Source organism: Miscanthus floridulus, chromosome 8 (assembly GCF_019320115.1).
Source record: "Miscanthus floridulus cultivar M001 chromosome 8, ASM1932011v1, whole genome shotgun sequence".
Taxonomy (NCBI): Eukaryota; Viridiplantae; Streptophyta; class Magnoliopsida; order Poales; family Poaceae; genus Miscanthus; species Miscanthus floridulus.
The window spans coordinates 135,944,660-135,958,647 of NC_089587.1; the positions used below are offsets into that span (position 1 = coordinate 135,944,660).

Sequence of the window (13,988 nt, forward strand, 5' to 3'; positions counted from 1 at the left end):
GTTTGCATGTGGAGTTGGTGGCCACGATCCTGAGCTCCGGGGTCATGGCTCCCACTAGTTCAGGGTGGCCTCTAAGTCAAGGTCTCCATTGTGGATCCCATCTTGTAGTGGGCAGTCATACATGTGTCTTGTTAGTCCATATTTGGATGATGGGTCACCATACTAACTATTATCGCCATGTGGTGTTGTCTTGTCCATGCTATGTGGCAGCTAGGATGGTGTCTGACTAGATCGAGGTGACCGCTATCCCTTCGGTCCTTATGGGGTTAGTGCGGCATGTTTACTCTTGTTAGAGCAGGCATGCTTGGTTAGGCTCAATCCCACTCTGTTCCTCCTAGGGGTCAGGGCAGCGGAGTGCTCATGAGCCTCTAGTGCGTCGTGTGGCTAAGTCTGATGAAGGGGTTGTGGCTGACCCTAGCCTTAGTGCTTGGCCTAGTTTTCTTGGATCAGCTAGGCCTTGGTCATTCAGGCCCTTGCTAGCTGATGTATCATGGGCCGCTTAGTCTACTAACTAATCGATGTCTTGAGACACCCAGGGATCATAACCCTACCACTCATCTTCCCAGATGCATATTAATGACTCCTCTTGGCTTCTCTGTCTTCAAGGTTTGGCTATTTAAGCCAGGGATGGATGCCCTTAGCAATCCACACACTTCTTCCTCCTTAGATATAGATAGATACAGACAAAGCTATCTTGAGCCAATCATCTATATTTTCTTCATTGCCATGGCACTCCTTCTCTAACTCCTCCTACGGCAGCAGCAGCGTTGGGAGAAGGCCTTCAAGATTGGGTATTACCAGCATCTAGGTGTAGCGAGGACTGCTTGATCTAGGTGCTAGTGGAAGTTTTGTAATTAAGGGGGTTCACTTATTTCAGCAAGCCAAGGGGTACCAAATACACTTTGGTATCCCTAGTTTGGTATCTGATATGCACAAGACCGCTAGGAAGGTGATATGTCTGTATGTATAGTTTCCACCTTTATGCCCAGCGTATTTCTTGTACTACCGCTGATTCAATAGTTCGGTGCCCTAGTGATCCTCTCCTTCCTCTAGAGTAGTAGCGATGATGGTGGCACTTCTCTTCCATGCCTCCTCTTCTTGCCTATCTATCTTCTGACAGTGAGAGGTGTAGCAGGGAAGGCAAAGCACCTCACTGTTGATGGTTGTTAACATCAATCATAAGCCATCAACATAATTTGTATAAATGCATGGAAATGATCGCCAACATAGGTTTAGGGGTTTAAACTGACAAATTTCACAAGTTTTGTTGAATCTATGTTTTTAGCAGTGTTTATCCAGAAAACGAGCAAGGAGGACCTATTTGTCAAAGCAAATCACATTTATCCGCTGTGAAACCGATGTGGGAAGACTCCAGAAGGCAAACCACCAAAGCAGAGGGTAGGTGGCTACCATGTGGGGAAGGACAACCCCACCTGTAGGCCACCTGGCCCCCTAGGGTCCTCCTGTTAGCCCCTCCTTCGAATGTTGGTTCACCACTGCCTCCAAGATTGCATCTACTCCATTCTTTCAAGTCAGTTTGATCCGAGGGTCCAGAATTGACGCTCTAGCCTATATATACCATCCCCTGCCCCCCTCCCTAGAGCCATCCTAAAACCCTAATTCATATCCTCCTCATTAGGATCAAAGCCAGCTTTCAAGAGAAGATTAGTCTTCTATAGGATCTAGTCTTGCAATAGAATTAGTGAGCTGGAGAGTGAGGGAAGAGTTTGGAGGGAGTACTGGCCTATCGGTGCTACCTCTACGGCTTGTACTTTGGTGGATCTAGGCTTCTCCTAAGTCTACATCTAAGATACCTCTGGTAATTGATTTCTGTTTAAAGTAAGTTTTGTGATCTTTTGTTAACAGGTTCACAGTTCTTTTGAGTGCTCTAGTTCTTGCTAGTTGGATTAGAGTAGTAATTGTTAGCATAAGCATGGTGCTTCGGCTATTAGCTACCTATTTTTGGTCCCTGCTTTTTGGTTGTGTGGTAGCAGTAGGAGGTATTAGCCCTATCTATCCTTTGTAGTCCACATCGAATTGAGCAGGTTCTTAAATTAGTAGGACCATAGTCATGTTGGTAGAGTTATCTATTAGCGATGCTTTACCATTTAAGTGGTGTCCCAAGGTGAACATTAGAATCATAAGCCTTGCTTTGCATAGGGTCATAACCATAGCAATCTTTTCTACTAATACCTAAACCTTGATTGCTATCCTTGGATAAACTTGTTAGACAACACACACATGTTTCCCTATGGATACGATACTCGATAATACTCTAGGTGAAAACTACTTTGATACCCGTGCTGCTTGTGGATTTTGTATCTTTGTGCCTCCACAGGTGTCAACAAGTTTTCTGGCACCATTGCTAGGGAGACGGTTGCTATGATTTCGTCGAACCTAGGTTTTTCCTTGTATCTTTTATTTTATTTAGCATGGATAACATCATGCCTATCAATCAATTCGCTGCTCCCACGGGTGCGCAACTAGAGCCATCAAAATCTTTAAAACCTATGCTTACACCTAGCTATGAGTTGCTGTTCGTCTATAATAAATTTGGTCTAGGAACAATCGTTCTCAGGAGAAGGTGATGAAAACCCATATACTCACCTATGAGAGTTTGAGCAAACTTGTGCATGCTTGCATATCATGGGCATGTCACATGAAACCTTAAAGTGGAAGCTATTTCCATTGTCTTTGATGGGAAGAGCTAAACACTAGTATACCCAAACCAGTAGGTACTGCACAAGGAGATTGGGAAGCTCTATGCTCTAGCTTTTGCTTATCTTTCTTTCCCATATTTGGAGTGGTTAGCCTTCGAATAGAGGCTTCTATCTTTCAAACAGAGAGAAAAAGAATCTCTTGGTGCGGCATGGGCATGTTTTAATGACCTAGTTAAGACAATATGCTTTTACAACACTTTTATATTGGTCTTAGTGGGGAGACTGCACAACTTCTTGATACATCTTCTGGAGGTGGCTTCTTATAATGCTCTGCTAGTGAAGGGAGAAATATCCTTAGAAAAATCTTAGAAAACACCCCCTGAGCCAGTGTTCATGAAGATAGCCCAGAAGATATAGTTGAGAAAACTCATGAGGAAGAACCTATGATAGTTGAGCCTGAGCATTTAAGTACACCACTTGAAGCCTCAATTGTCCTCCAAGTTCCCAAACCACCAAAGGAGGAAGAAATTCCACCTATGGAAAATATGTCTGAATTCAAGGATGAGCTCTTCTCTGATTTTGGAAACACCTTGAATTATTATGCAATAAGGAAATCTTCAGCACCATCAGCACCTAACTAGCATCTTCCTGACCCAATCAGAGAGAAGTTCCTTAAAAAACTATGAAGGAGTTGATAACAATCGTAAGCGATGAGTGGTTGGGAGAATCCAAGCTTTCTCCTAAAGTCATTCATTTGGATTCTCCCTCTACGTCCATTCGTTGTTAGATTCATAAAACCTCCTTTGATGCCTTTTATAATCCGGTTGTAGGAGTAAATCTTATGTCTAAATCTTTTGCACATACCCTTCCTGAAAATTTTCAACTAACTCCAACAACCAAACTCTTCAAAAGTCTCTAAGGCAAAATCCTTCCTAGTGAAGGAATTTTTCACCTCATCCCTATCAAAGTAGATGAAACCAAGGTGTATCTCAGTTTTTATGTTTTTGATATCTGGGAGTTTGATCTTTTGATAGGGCATCCAATAGAGAGACTCCTACATGAAGGAAGACAGGGGAGTATAAGTGTAAATCTTGGGAAAAGCATAAACATATCTATTCCCATTACTCGCTCACTACATGTTAAGATAGAGTTGAGTCACGAGCAAGACTCAATGGAGGAGATTATGGTAGCTTCGCTCCTAGAAGCTCCCGATAAAGATCTCAAAGAAGACGCTTAGGATTTTATCCAAGATGAAGAAGAACCACGAGATCCCTTCCCTTTGGATCAAACATAAGAGTTGCCAAAACCCTCCATTATGCTTAGACCCCTTCCTTCAGGTTTGAAATAAGCTTTTCTGAATACTGATAGGGAGTCCCCTATGATTATTATTGATAAATTGTCTAAGGACGAGACCCACGACTCCTTACCGTTTTAGAAAAGCATCGCTGTGCCTTTGGCAACTCACTCGAAGACCTCAAGGGGATTAGTCCTGCCCTTTGCACCCATCAGCATTCCCATAGATCCAGCATATCCACCTTCTAGGGAGCCCTGAATGTAGGCTTAACAATGTGATGAGAGAAGTTGTTAAGAAAGAGGTTTTGAAGCTTTTGCGTGCAGGGTTAATCTATCCCATGCCTTATAGCGAGTGGGTAAGCCCGGTACAAGTTGTACCAAAGAAAGGGGGCATGACTATGGCAAAAAAATGAAAAAGATGAATTACTCCCACAACGAACAGTCACATGATGGTGGATGTGTATTGATTACCAAAAACTTAACAAGGCAACAAAGAAAGATCACTTCCCATTACCCTTCATCGATAAGATATTAGAACGGCTTGCAAAGCATTATTTCTTTTTTTCCTTGATGGGTATTCTAGCTATCACAAAATCCTGATCCATCCTAATGATCAAAGCAAAACTACTTTTACTTGTCCCTATTGAACATATGCTTATCATAGGATGTCTTTTGGATTGTGCAACACTGCTGCTTCATTCCAAAGGTGTATGATGTCTATATTTTTTGATATGATAGAAGAAAACATGGAAGTTTTAATGGATGATTTTTTTTGTTTATGGAAAAACTTTCAATGATTACTTAGAAAGTTTAGACAGAGTTTTGCAAAGATGTGTGGAAAAGCACTTGGTCTTAAATTGGGGAAAATGTCATTTCATGGTTAGAGAAGGCATAGTGCTTGGACACTTGGTGTCTGAACATGGGATAGAGGTAGACTGAGCTAAGATAGAAATAATAGATCAACTACCTCCTCCTACGAATGTCAAAGGGGTATGAAGTTTCCTTGGTCATGTGGGGTTCTATCATCATTTTATAAAAGATTTTTATCATATTGCTAGACCCCTTGCAAGTTTGTTAGCCAAGGATGCTCCCTTTGAGTTTGAGATGAGTGTTTAAATGCTTTTCAAATCCTTAAGAAAGCACTCATCTTGGCACCAATCTTTAAACCCCCTAATTGGTCGCTGCCTTTTGAAATCATGTGTGATGCTAGTGATTATGCTGTAGGGATAGTTTGGGGTCAAACGAAAGAAAGAAAGCATCATGCAATTTCTTATGCTAGTAAAACTCTATCATGACCTCAACTTAACTATGCAACAACTGAAAAAGAGCTCTTGGCTGTTGTTTTTGCTATTGACAAGTTTAGGTCTTCCTTAGTAGGAGCAAAAGTTATTGTTTACACTAATCATGCTGCTCTTAAATATCTCCTTTCTAAGAAAGATGCTAAGCCTCGGCTTATAAGATGGATCCCTTTGCTTCAAGAATTTGATTTAGAAATTAAAGATAAAAAGGAATAGAAAATTCTATAGCCGATCACTTATCAAGAATGCAGTTTGAGAATCCATAGGAGTTGCTCATCAATGATTTTCTGTGGGACGACATGCTCCTAAAGGTCATAGGATCCGCCCCCTGGTATGCAAATATTGTTAATTTTATGGTTGCAGGATATGTACCACCAGGGGAGAATAAGCAGAAGCTCATCCATGAAAGTTCGCCTCCACCTATGGGATGAACTGTACCTCTTCCAACTCTACTCCAATGGACTACTCAGGAGGTGTGTTTTGGCGGAGGAAGCAACCAAGATCATTGAAAGATACCACTCATCACCGTATGAAGGATATTATGGGGCATTCTGCAATAATGCTAAGATCTGGCAAAGTGGATTCTTCTAGCCAACCATGTACGATGACACCAATGAATTCACACAGAGGTGCATCCCATGTCAGAAACATGGGAATATCAATGCAAGAGACGCCATGCCACTCACCACCAAACTCTAGTTAGAACTCTTTGATGTCTGGGGAATCAACTACATGGGACCATTTCCAAAATCCTAGCAATGTGAATACATTCTGGTGGTTGTTGACTATGTTTCAAAGTGGGTTGAAGCTTTACCATGTCGAGCTATAGATTCCAATAACGCCAAGAGGATGTTCTTGGAAACCATCTTTCCATGCTTTGGAGTTCCATGCATGGTAATTAGTGACAGAGGTCCTCACTTCATTGATAGAAGTTTTCAATGCTTCTTATCTAACCATGGGGTCCATCATAACATCGCGACACCATATCATCCACAAACTAGTAGACAAGCAAAAACATCAAACAAGCAAATCAAGAATATTCTGTAGAAGACTGTCAATGAGATGGGAACAACATGGAAAGATAAGTTATAGGAAGCACTATGGGCTTATAGAACAACCTATAAAACACCTCTTGGAATGTCACCATACCAACTTGTCTATGGGAAGACATGTCACTTACCTATTGAGTTGGAATTCAAAGTGCATTGGGCCATAAAAGGGTGGAACATGGACTTTGAAGCAATCAGAAATAAAAGAAAAATTCAACTCTCTAAGCTGTAGGAATGGCGAAAAAAGGCATATCATAATGCAAAACTCTATGAGGAGAGGACAAAGAGGTGCATTACAAAAGATTAAAAAAGAAGGAATTCAAACCAGGTGACAAGGTGTTGATTTTCAACTCTAGAGTGAAGTTGTTCGGACATGGGAAACTATGAAGCAAATGGGAAGAACCTTACATGGTAATTAGCACATCGTCTCATGGAGCAGTCGCACTTCAAAATGACAAAGGTATGCTTTTAAAGGTAAATGGTCGGTGTTTAAAAGTTTTCCATGACACACAATTGCTAGAAGAAGAATTAGATATAATTAACATTATAGAATTTAAATAACATTTTTAATTCAGCTCTTCATCTTTACTCCGTGAAAAAAACATGTTTACCTGCTAATGCATATTGCCAGGATTTCTCTAGTCTTTTGTTGGTGCTTGTATCCACGTGTTGTTTATGCAAGGTAACATAATTCAAGTGTGGTGGAGGCAAACCTCCCAAGAAAAAATGACATAGACAAATGACAAAAGAACCACAACAAAGGTAGGCCAACCTATCTTGGGTTTGCCAGCCTTGCACTTTATCCTCGGCTAGGTTTACCATCAACTAGCTTGGGGGAGAGGCACCCCCATGTATCCAGCTAAGTATTTCTCTTTCTTTGTTTTATTATTTTTGTTTTTCTTTATAAAAATGCAAAACTAAAAACAAAAATAAATAGTTATCCCTATAGTTGTAAAAATGAAAACAAAATAAAAAGAGTGTGTCTAGTTTGCTTTAATTTCTTTTAAGAGCTAAATAAATAAAAAGGGGCTTTGAAGATAATCTCTTATAATGGAAATGTTGAATAGTTGCTCTATTGTAATTCCTTTCAAGTACCTAGTTCTTAGACTTGAATTCTCCTAAGTTTTGGATAAAACTGAATTGATATAAGGATTTACTCTGAACTTGAAACTCTTGGGTAGCATATGCTTGATCTAAGTCTAGCTAATTGATAGATATGATATGAGAAGGTCTGGGCTGTTGTTTATCTTGTTCCAAGTGACACTAAAGGTCTAGAGATTTACTTTTTGAAAAACACAAAAATGATACCTGATGAGTTCCTATATGACAAAGCTTGAATTCCCACCAAAGCCATACATGTTATTTAGGCTAGGAAAACTTCCACTTATATGCTGCCTGTAATTGCATTGAGTTTTGTCAAGCTTTGTTGACCCTTATGAGAGGTTTGTCATGCTTTTAAAATCAAGATCATGTACACACCACCCACATATGCACTACTCCTACATTGGGGGTAGGCGCAAAAACATGCCTTCCATCTAGATCCACCCAAAAATATTCTACTCCTATACTAGGGGTGAATACAAAAAATGCTTGATAGGTTTTCCATCCATCAAATAAATGCTCCAACTTCTTGTTGATATCTCTTTCAAAGTTTTGTTGTAGAAAAGAGACATGGGCTATGCAAAAGTTATTCATAAAAAATGGAAGAAAAAAAAGAGTTGAGAAAAAATAGACACAAAAGTGTTTGGGATATTTAAAACAATGGCTACTCAGATGCCCGCCTAAAAAAAGAAAAAAAGTGATGAATAAGATAGCCCCTGTTCTCTAGCAAATGTTCCAAGTTTCAAGAGAGAGAGATGTTCAAGGATCATAGTAGAAGTAGGTTAGCCACCATATATATCCACCTCATACATCCACACACATACACATCTTGATTTGATTGTATGACTTAACTCTCTTTGGATCCATTGTTTGACTTTACAACATATGCATTGCAAGTATGCCCTAGCTTTCTCCCTACCTATGAACTCCACAAAAGCCTTAGTGGTAGGAAGAGAAAAAGGAAAACATCATTATTGCCTTGGTGAGGATCCACAAATACCACATATATTGAGAGACTTAAGAGTGTCATACAATGGAATCTCTGAGTTTTATTTTGAAAACTTATAAAAACTCTGGAACAATGGTGGAACAAAGAACTTGAGACATAGTGCTTGACTTAATCGTTGTCTTTCAATTGCTCAAGACCCAAGTGAAGGCTAAGAAGCCCCATGGTCAAAGGTAATATGGGTAAGTTTGAAAGTTAGATTGGTTTATTCTAATCCGGAGGAGAATTTTTGATTGAACACATGTGTACTTTTTAGGAGTGAAAGCATTGTAGCAACTCCTAATCCATTACTGAGTTTGGCTTTGCTCAGGGACAAGCAAAGATTAAGTGCGGGGGAGCTTGATGATGGTTGTTAACATCAATCATAAACCATCAATATCACTTGAATGAATACATGAAAATGATCACCGACATAGGTTTAGGGGTTCAAACTAACAAATTCCATGAGTTTTGGTGAATCTGTATTTTCAACAAGGTTTATCCAGAAAACTAACAATGAGGACCTATTTGTCAAAGCAAATCACGTTTATCTACTGAGAAACCGATGTGCGAAGACTCTAGAAGACTTCATAAGTCAAACCACCGAAGCAGAGAGCAGGTGGCTACCATGTGGGGCCGGTCAACCCCACCTACAGGCCGCTTGGCCCCCTAGGCCCACCTGTTAGCCTCTCCTTCGAATGTCAGTTCTCCACCACCTCCTAGATTGCATCTACACTGTTGTTTCAAGTCAATTTGATCCGAGGGTCCAGAATTGATGCTCTGGCCTATATATACTAGCCCCTACCCCTCTCCTTGGAGCCATCCTAAAACTTTAATTCACATCCTCCTCATTAGGATCAGAGCTAGCTCTCAAGAGAAGATTAGTCTTCTATAGGATCTAGCCTTGTAATAGAATTAGTGATCTAGAGAGTGAGGGAAGAGTTTGGAGGGAGTACTGGCCTATCGGTGCTACCTCTATGGTTTGTACTTTGGTGGATCTAGGCTTCTCCAAGTCTACATCTGAGATACCTCTGATAATTGATTTCTGTTTAAAGTAAGTTTTGTGATCTTTTGTTTACAGGTTCATAGTTCTTTTGAGTGCTCTAGTTCTTGCTAGCTAGATTAGAGTAGTAATTGTTAGCATTAAGCGTGGTGCTTAGGCTATTGGCTACCTGTGTTTGCTCCCTGCTTTCTAGTTGTGTGGTAGCAGCGGGAGGTGACAGCCCCGTCTTTCCTTTGTAGTCCACATCGAATTGAGTAGGTTCTTAAATTAGTAGGACTGTAGTCATGTTGGTAGAGTTATCTATTAGTGTTGCTTTACAGTTTAAGCGGCATCCCAAAGTGAACATTAGAATCATAAGCCTTGCTTTGCATAGGGTCATAACTATAGCAATCCTCTCTACTCATACCTCAAACCTTGATTGCAATCCCTAGACAAACTTGTTAGACAACACACAAATGTTTCCCCATGGATATGATACTCGATAATACTCCAGGTGAAAACTAATTCAATACCCATGTGCTTGTGGATTTTGTCTCTGTGTGCCTCCATAGGTGTCAACACTCACTGAGATGCTCCTCTTCTTGCCTCTCTCTCAACCGTGAAAGGTGCAACATGGAAGGTAAAGCATCTCATTGAGCTGCTCCTCTTCTTGCTCTCTATCTTGATCGTGTGAGGTGCAGCAGGGAAGGTAAAGCACCTCACTGAGATGCTCCTCTTGGTCTCTCTCTCTCTCTCTCAACCATGAGAGGTGTAGATGCTAGTGGATGTTTTGTGAGGTGTTGCCTCGTCCTTAACGTGCACTGCCTATCTCTAGACTCGACTATGGGATGCACATGTACTTGCAAGGTCTTTGTTATTGTACACCTAGTAGTCTTCTAATGTCTTTGTTATTGTACAACTGTACAATGTAACTGATGTTATCAATGAAGTTGCTATGATGATTGTTACTGTGTCATTTATATATAGTTTTTGCCTTAAAAACAATTAATAACTGAATGGTGATGCTTGTTACTCCATTTTTTTAAATGTTGTATTATTTGGCTTGGCTACAAAAATGTGAGATAAAGCACCTCACTGAGAGGGTGCTGGGGTGGAAGTATTTGCCTTGGTTTATTTGCAAATTGGCTTGTTGTGTTTGCAAATTGTCATTATTACAACTCTCATCGTTGTTTGATACGGTGATTCAGCGTTAGTGTTACATCGCAAAGTGCAGGGAATCCAATGGCTCATGTCATCTTCCTTGCTCCATCGCTCATGACTTGCGTGGGTGGCTATGGATGTCACGGACCTTGACAGTTGCCTTCACCGCTCGTGTTTATTAGTGGAGATGACTTGAATAACTTGTATTAAGAAATTAGAAACATTTGTAAGGGAATCTGAACCGCATCACATGAGAAGGTAACTATAATGAGTTTAGAAAGGAATCATACTTGTGTATCATTGTATTGAGGAGAATGAAGAGTTTATCGTACAAATCTCCATCATCTGGATATATACATATCAACATTGATCTGCCCAGAATCTACTACATTCTTGTGAAGAACCTATCACACTCATTGCGGATCCTACACTCCTTGCTACAGAACATAGCTCACTCCTCCCAACCTTCCCATCCTACGTGGTCGCCATAGCCTCTGTCTCTGCACTAATGTCTGTCATGGTGATGCACTGGCATGGCTAGATGAGGCAGAAGATTAGACTCACCCGGCGCTAGCCATCCAGCCAAGTCCTGCAACATGAACATGGACTATTGGAGGTGCCATGTACATTTCTCATTCTTCCATGTCACATTTGCCTCTGGGCCCGCTTCATCACTATTAATGGTTGTTAACAAACATTATAAATTGTCAATGTAACATTTATAAGGGCATGAATATAATCACCAACAAAGGTTTAGGGGTTTAAACTAACAATCCATGAGTATTGGTGAATCTATATTTTCTACAGGGTTTATCCACAAAATGATCAAGGTGGACCTAGATGTTAGACTTAATCGCTATTATCCGTGGGATAAACAACTCTGGAAGGTTCTAGAAGACACCACACCAAAGCCGAGGGTGAGAGGCTACCAGGTGGGGCCGGCCAGTCCCACCCTTAGATTGGCTGGTCTAGGGCCCCACCTGTTAGCCTCCAGCTTGCTACATTGGTCCTCCACCGTCTTAAGGATTGCATCTATGCCATTTATTTAAGTCGGTTTGATCCAAGGGCTTAGGATTGATGCTCTGGCCTATATATATGAGCCCCTGCCACCCCTCCTGAGGCATAAGTCATTTGAGAAGATAGAAACCCTAATCATCCATAGAGCTCCATATTCTAGGGCATAGCTAGATAGGCTAGGTCTAGAGGGAGGCAAACAAGCTTTGCTTGGATTCTTGATCATGTCAAGAGCGTGGCTTGGTATAGCTTTTGTACCTGTCTCTCTTTGTATCTCTCATTGCTTTTATATGTTTGCTATAATTGTTATGACATTGTTCTTAATATCATTCATGTTTCTAATTATAATGTTCATCATCTACTTTGATTATATGCTTAGTATAGTTAGATTATCATCATGTTCAAGCATAAGTTCGTATAGAGCTCACTCTAAGGTACCATGGGTGAGTGGTCAACATTGTGTAAGCATGGTGCTTATACATTATTTACCTACGGATGCATCCTATATTTTTGGCCATGTGGTAGATCATGGATGTAACACTCCCATTGAGTCCTTTGTAGTCCACTCCCGATTATAGGACAAGTAGGATCTAGTTATGAAGGAATACAAGCTCTGTTCTTAATCTTCCTTAGTAATATCCCTTATGTGGAGATATGAAGTTGATCTTAACCATGATTACTAAGTGTAATTGCACTAATCAACGTATGCTTTGACTTGTAATTAAGAATGACCTAGGAATTATTCCTCTAATATTCTACTTAGCCATGCTAATGCCATAGAAAGGAGTACTCTAAGTAATTAATTATCATTTATCATTACTTATCATATACATTTATCTCTTGACTTACCCTTGTTATGAGTAGAAGTTTGGTTATGGTTTATTTCTACATCATACATATAAGTTATCAATATATTCCAAATGTCCATCCTTCCCTATGGTAAAAATATAAATAACGATACCTAGAATACTCCTAGGTAAAGTGCTACAATGGTATATTATTTGTGCGCTTGCATATTCCTTTCATCTTATTATATATATTCTTTCTAGTCACATGAGATACTAAAGTACTTCTTAGTGTCATTCTAGAAGTGGCACTAGGTAGTACCAATAGCAGTTTTGGCACCATCACTAGGGATGACAACATAGTAAAAGTGATGCTAAGAAATGTCTATAACATTAGGTGACTACTTATACAAGTGACAAGTTATTAAATACCAACAAGCATTTGTGGTGCTGTTGCCGGGGAAGGTAGCTAGGCAAGAAGGAAATATTGATGAACTTATACTTATTGATGTGATCGAGGAAACCATTTACCCTCTACTCAAGCAGAGTTACCCTTGTTCTATCTACTTTTGTATCTTATAAGGGGTAATGTATGACCTAGTTTTGACCTTCTGACAAACTATATTGAAGATCCAGAAGCATTAATCAGGAGGACTAAAGCTAAACTCAAGAAAGTTCCAGCTTTAGAATCAGAAGACAACTAGACAAGGTGAAGCTTAACACCAGTTTTTGAAGCCATAGTTGACAAGACACTCCATGAGTTCTCTACTCCAACTATGGCCAACATCTGAACTAGACTAGCGACCAATGTCTGAGACAATGGCTTTGAACTTAAACCAGCTCTCATCAACATGGTGTAAGCTAGCCAGTTTTGTGGATAGGCATATGAAGATGCGAGTGCTCATCTACAACACTTTCTAGAGATCTACAGCACTTTTACCATTAAAAGAGTATCCATAGATGCCATACTACTTTACCTCTTCCCATTCTCACTTTTAGGGAAGGTGAAAGCAATGGTTCTATGCCAACAAAGATAGAAATACCACATGGGATAATTGCTCCACTGCCTTCCTAGCAAAGTTCTTTCCCATAGGCAAGACCAATGCTCTATGTGGGAGAATTACAATGTTCCTATAGCAACATGATGAATCTATCCCTGAGGCATGGGAACACTATCAAGACTACATATCAGAATGCCCTCATCATGGGATGGAGAATTGGCTACACATGCAGACTTTCTACCATGGGTTGACCAATAGTACCCAGTGAGAACATGGATGCTGCTACTAGAGGTGTTTTCCTATGACTCACAGTCCTAGGTGCAATAGCTCTCATAGAGAAGATGGCCTCCAACCAAGATTGGAATGAAGAACGTCTTTAGACACGCAAGAGGGGTGGAGGTATGCATCAACTCATAGAGGTAGACATATTGTCTGCCATGATGGACCTGCTCATGAAGAAGCTCTAAGATCGAGCTAACGAAAAGTAAGAAGTCATGCACATTAATGATTCCCGCATGATGTGTGAAGAGTATGGAAGCACTGGGCATTTAGGGAACAACTGCCCTGAAATTCATGAGGATGTGGACTTCGTCAACAACAACAACTTTTGTCCTCAACAGAATCAAGGATGAAACCAGCAACAAAGGCCAAACTATTAA

The 13,988-nt window shown here is 40.3% G+C and overlaps 1 non-coding gene across 1 annotated transcript; it reads right to left on the bottom strand.

Annotated features, from left to right (window-relative positions):
- Positions 1 to 13,430: 13,430 nt before the first annotated feature.
- Positions 13,431 to 13,539, bottom strand: LOC136478755 (small nucleolar RNA R71). Its single transcript, XR_010764467.1, has one exon. It is a non-coding gene; the product is annotated as a small nucleolar RNA R71 (small nucleolar RNA).
- Positions 13,540 to 13,988: the final 449 nt, after the last annotated feature.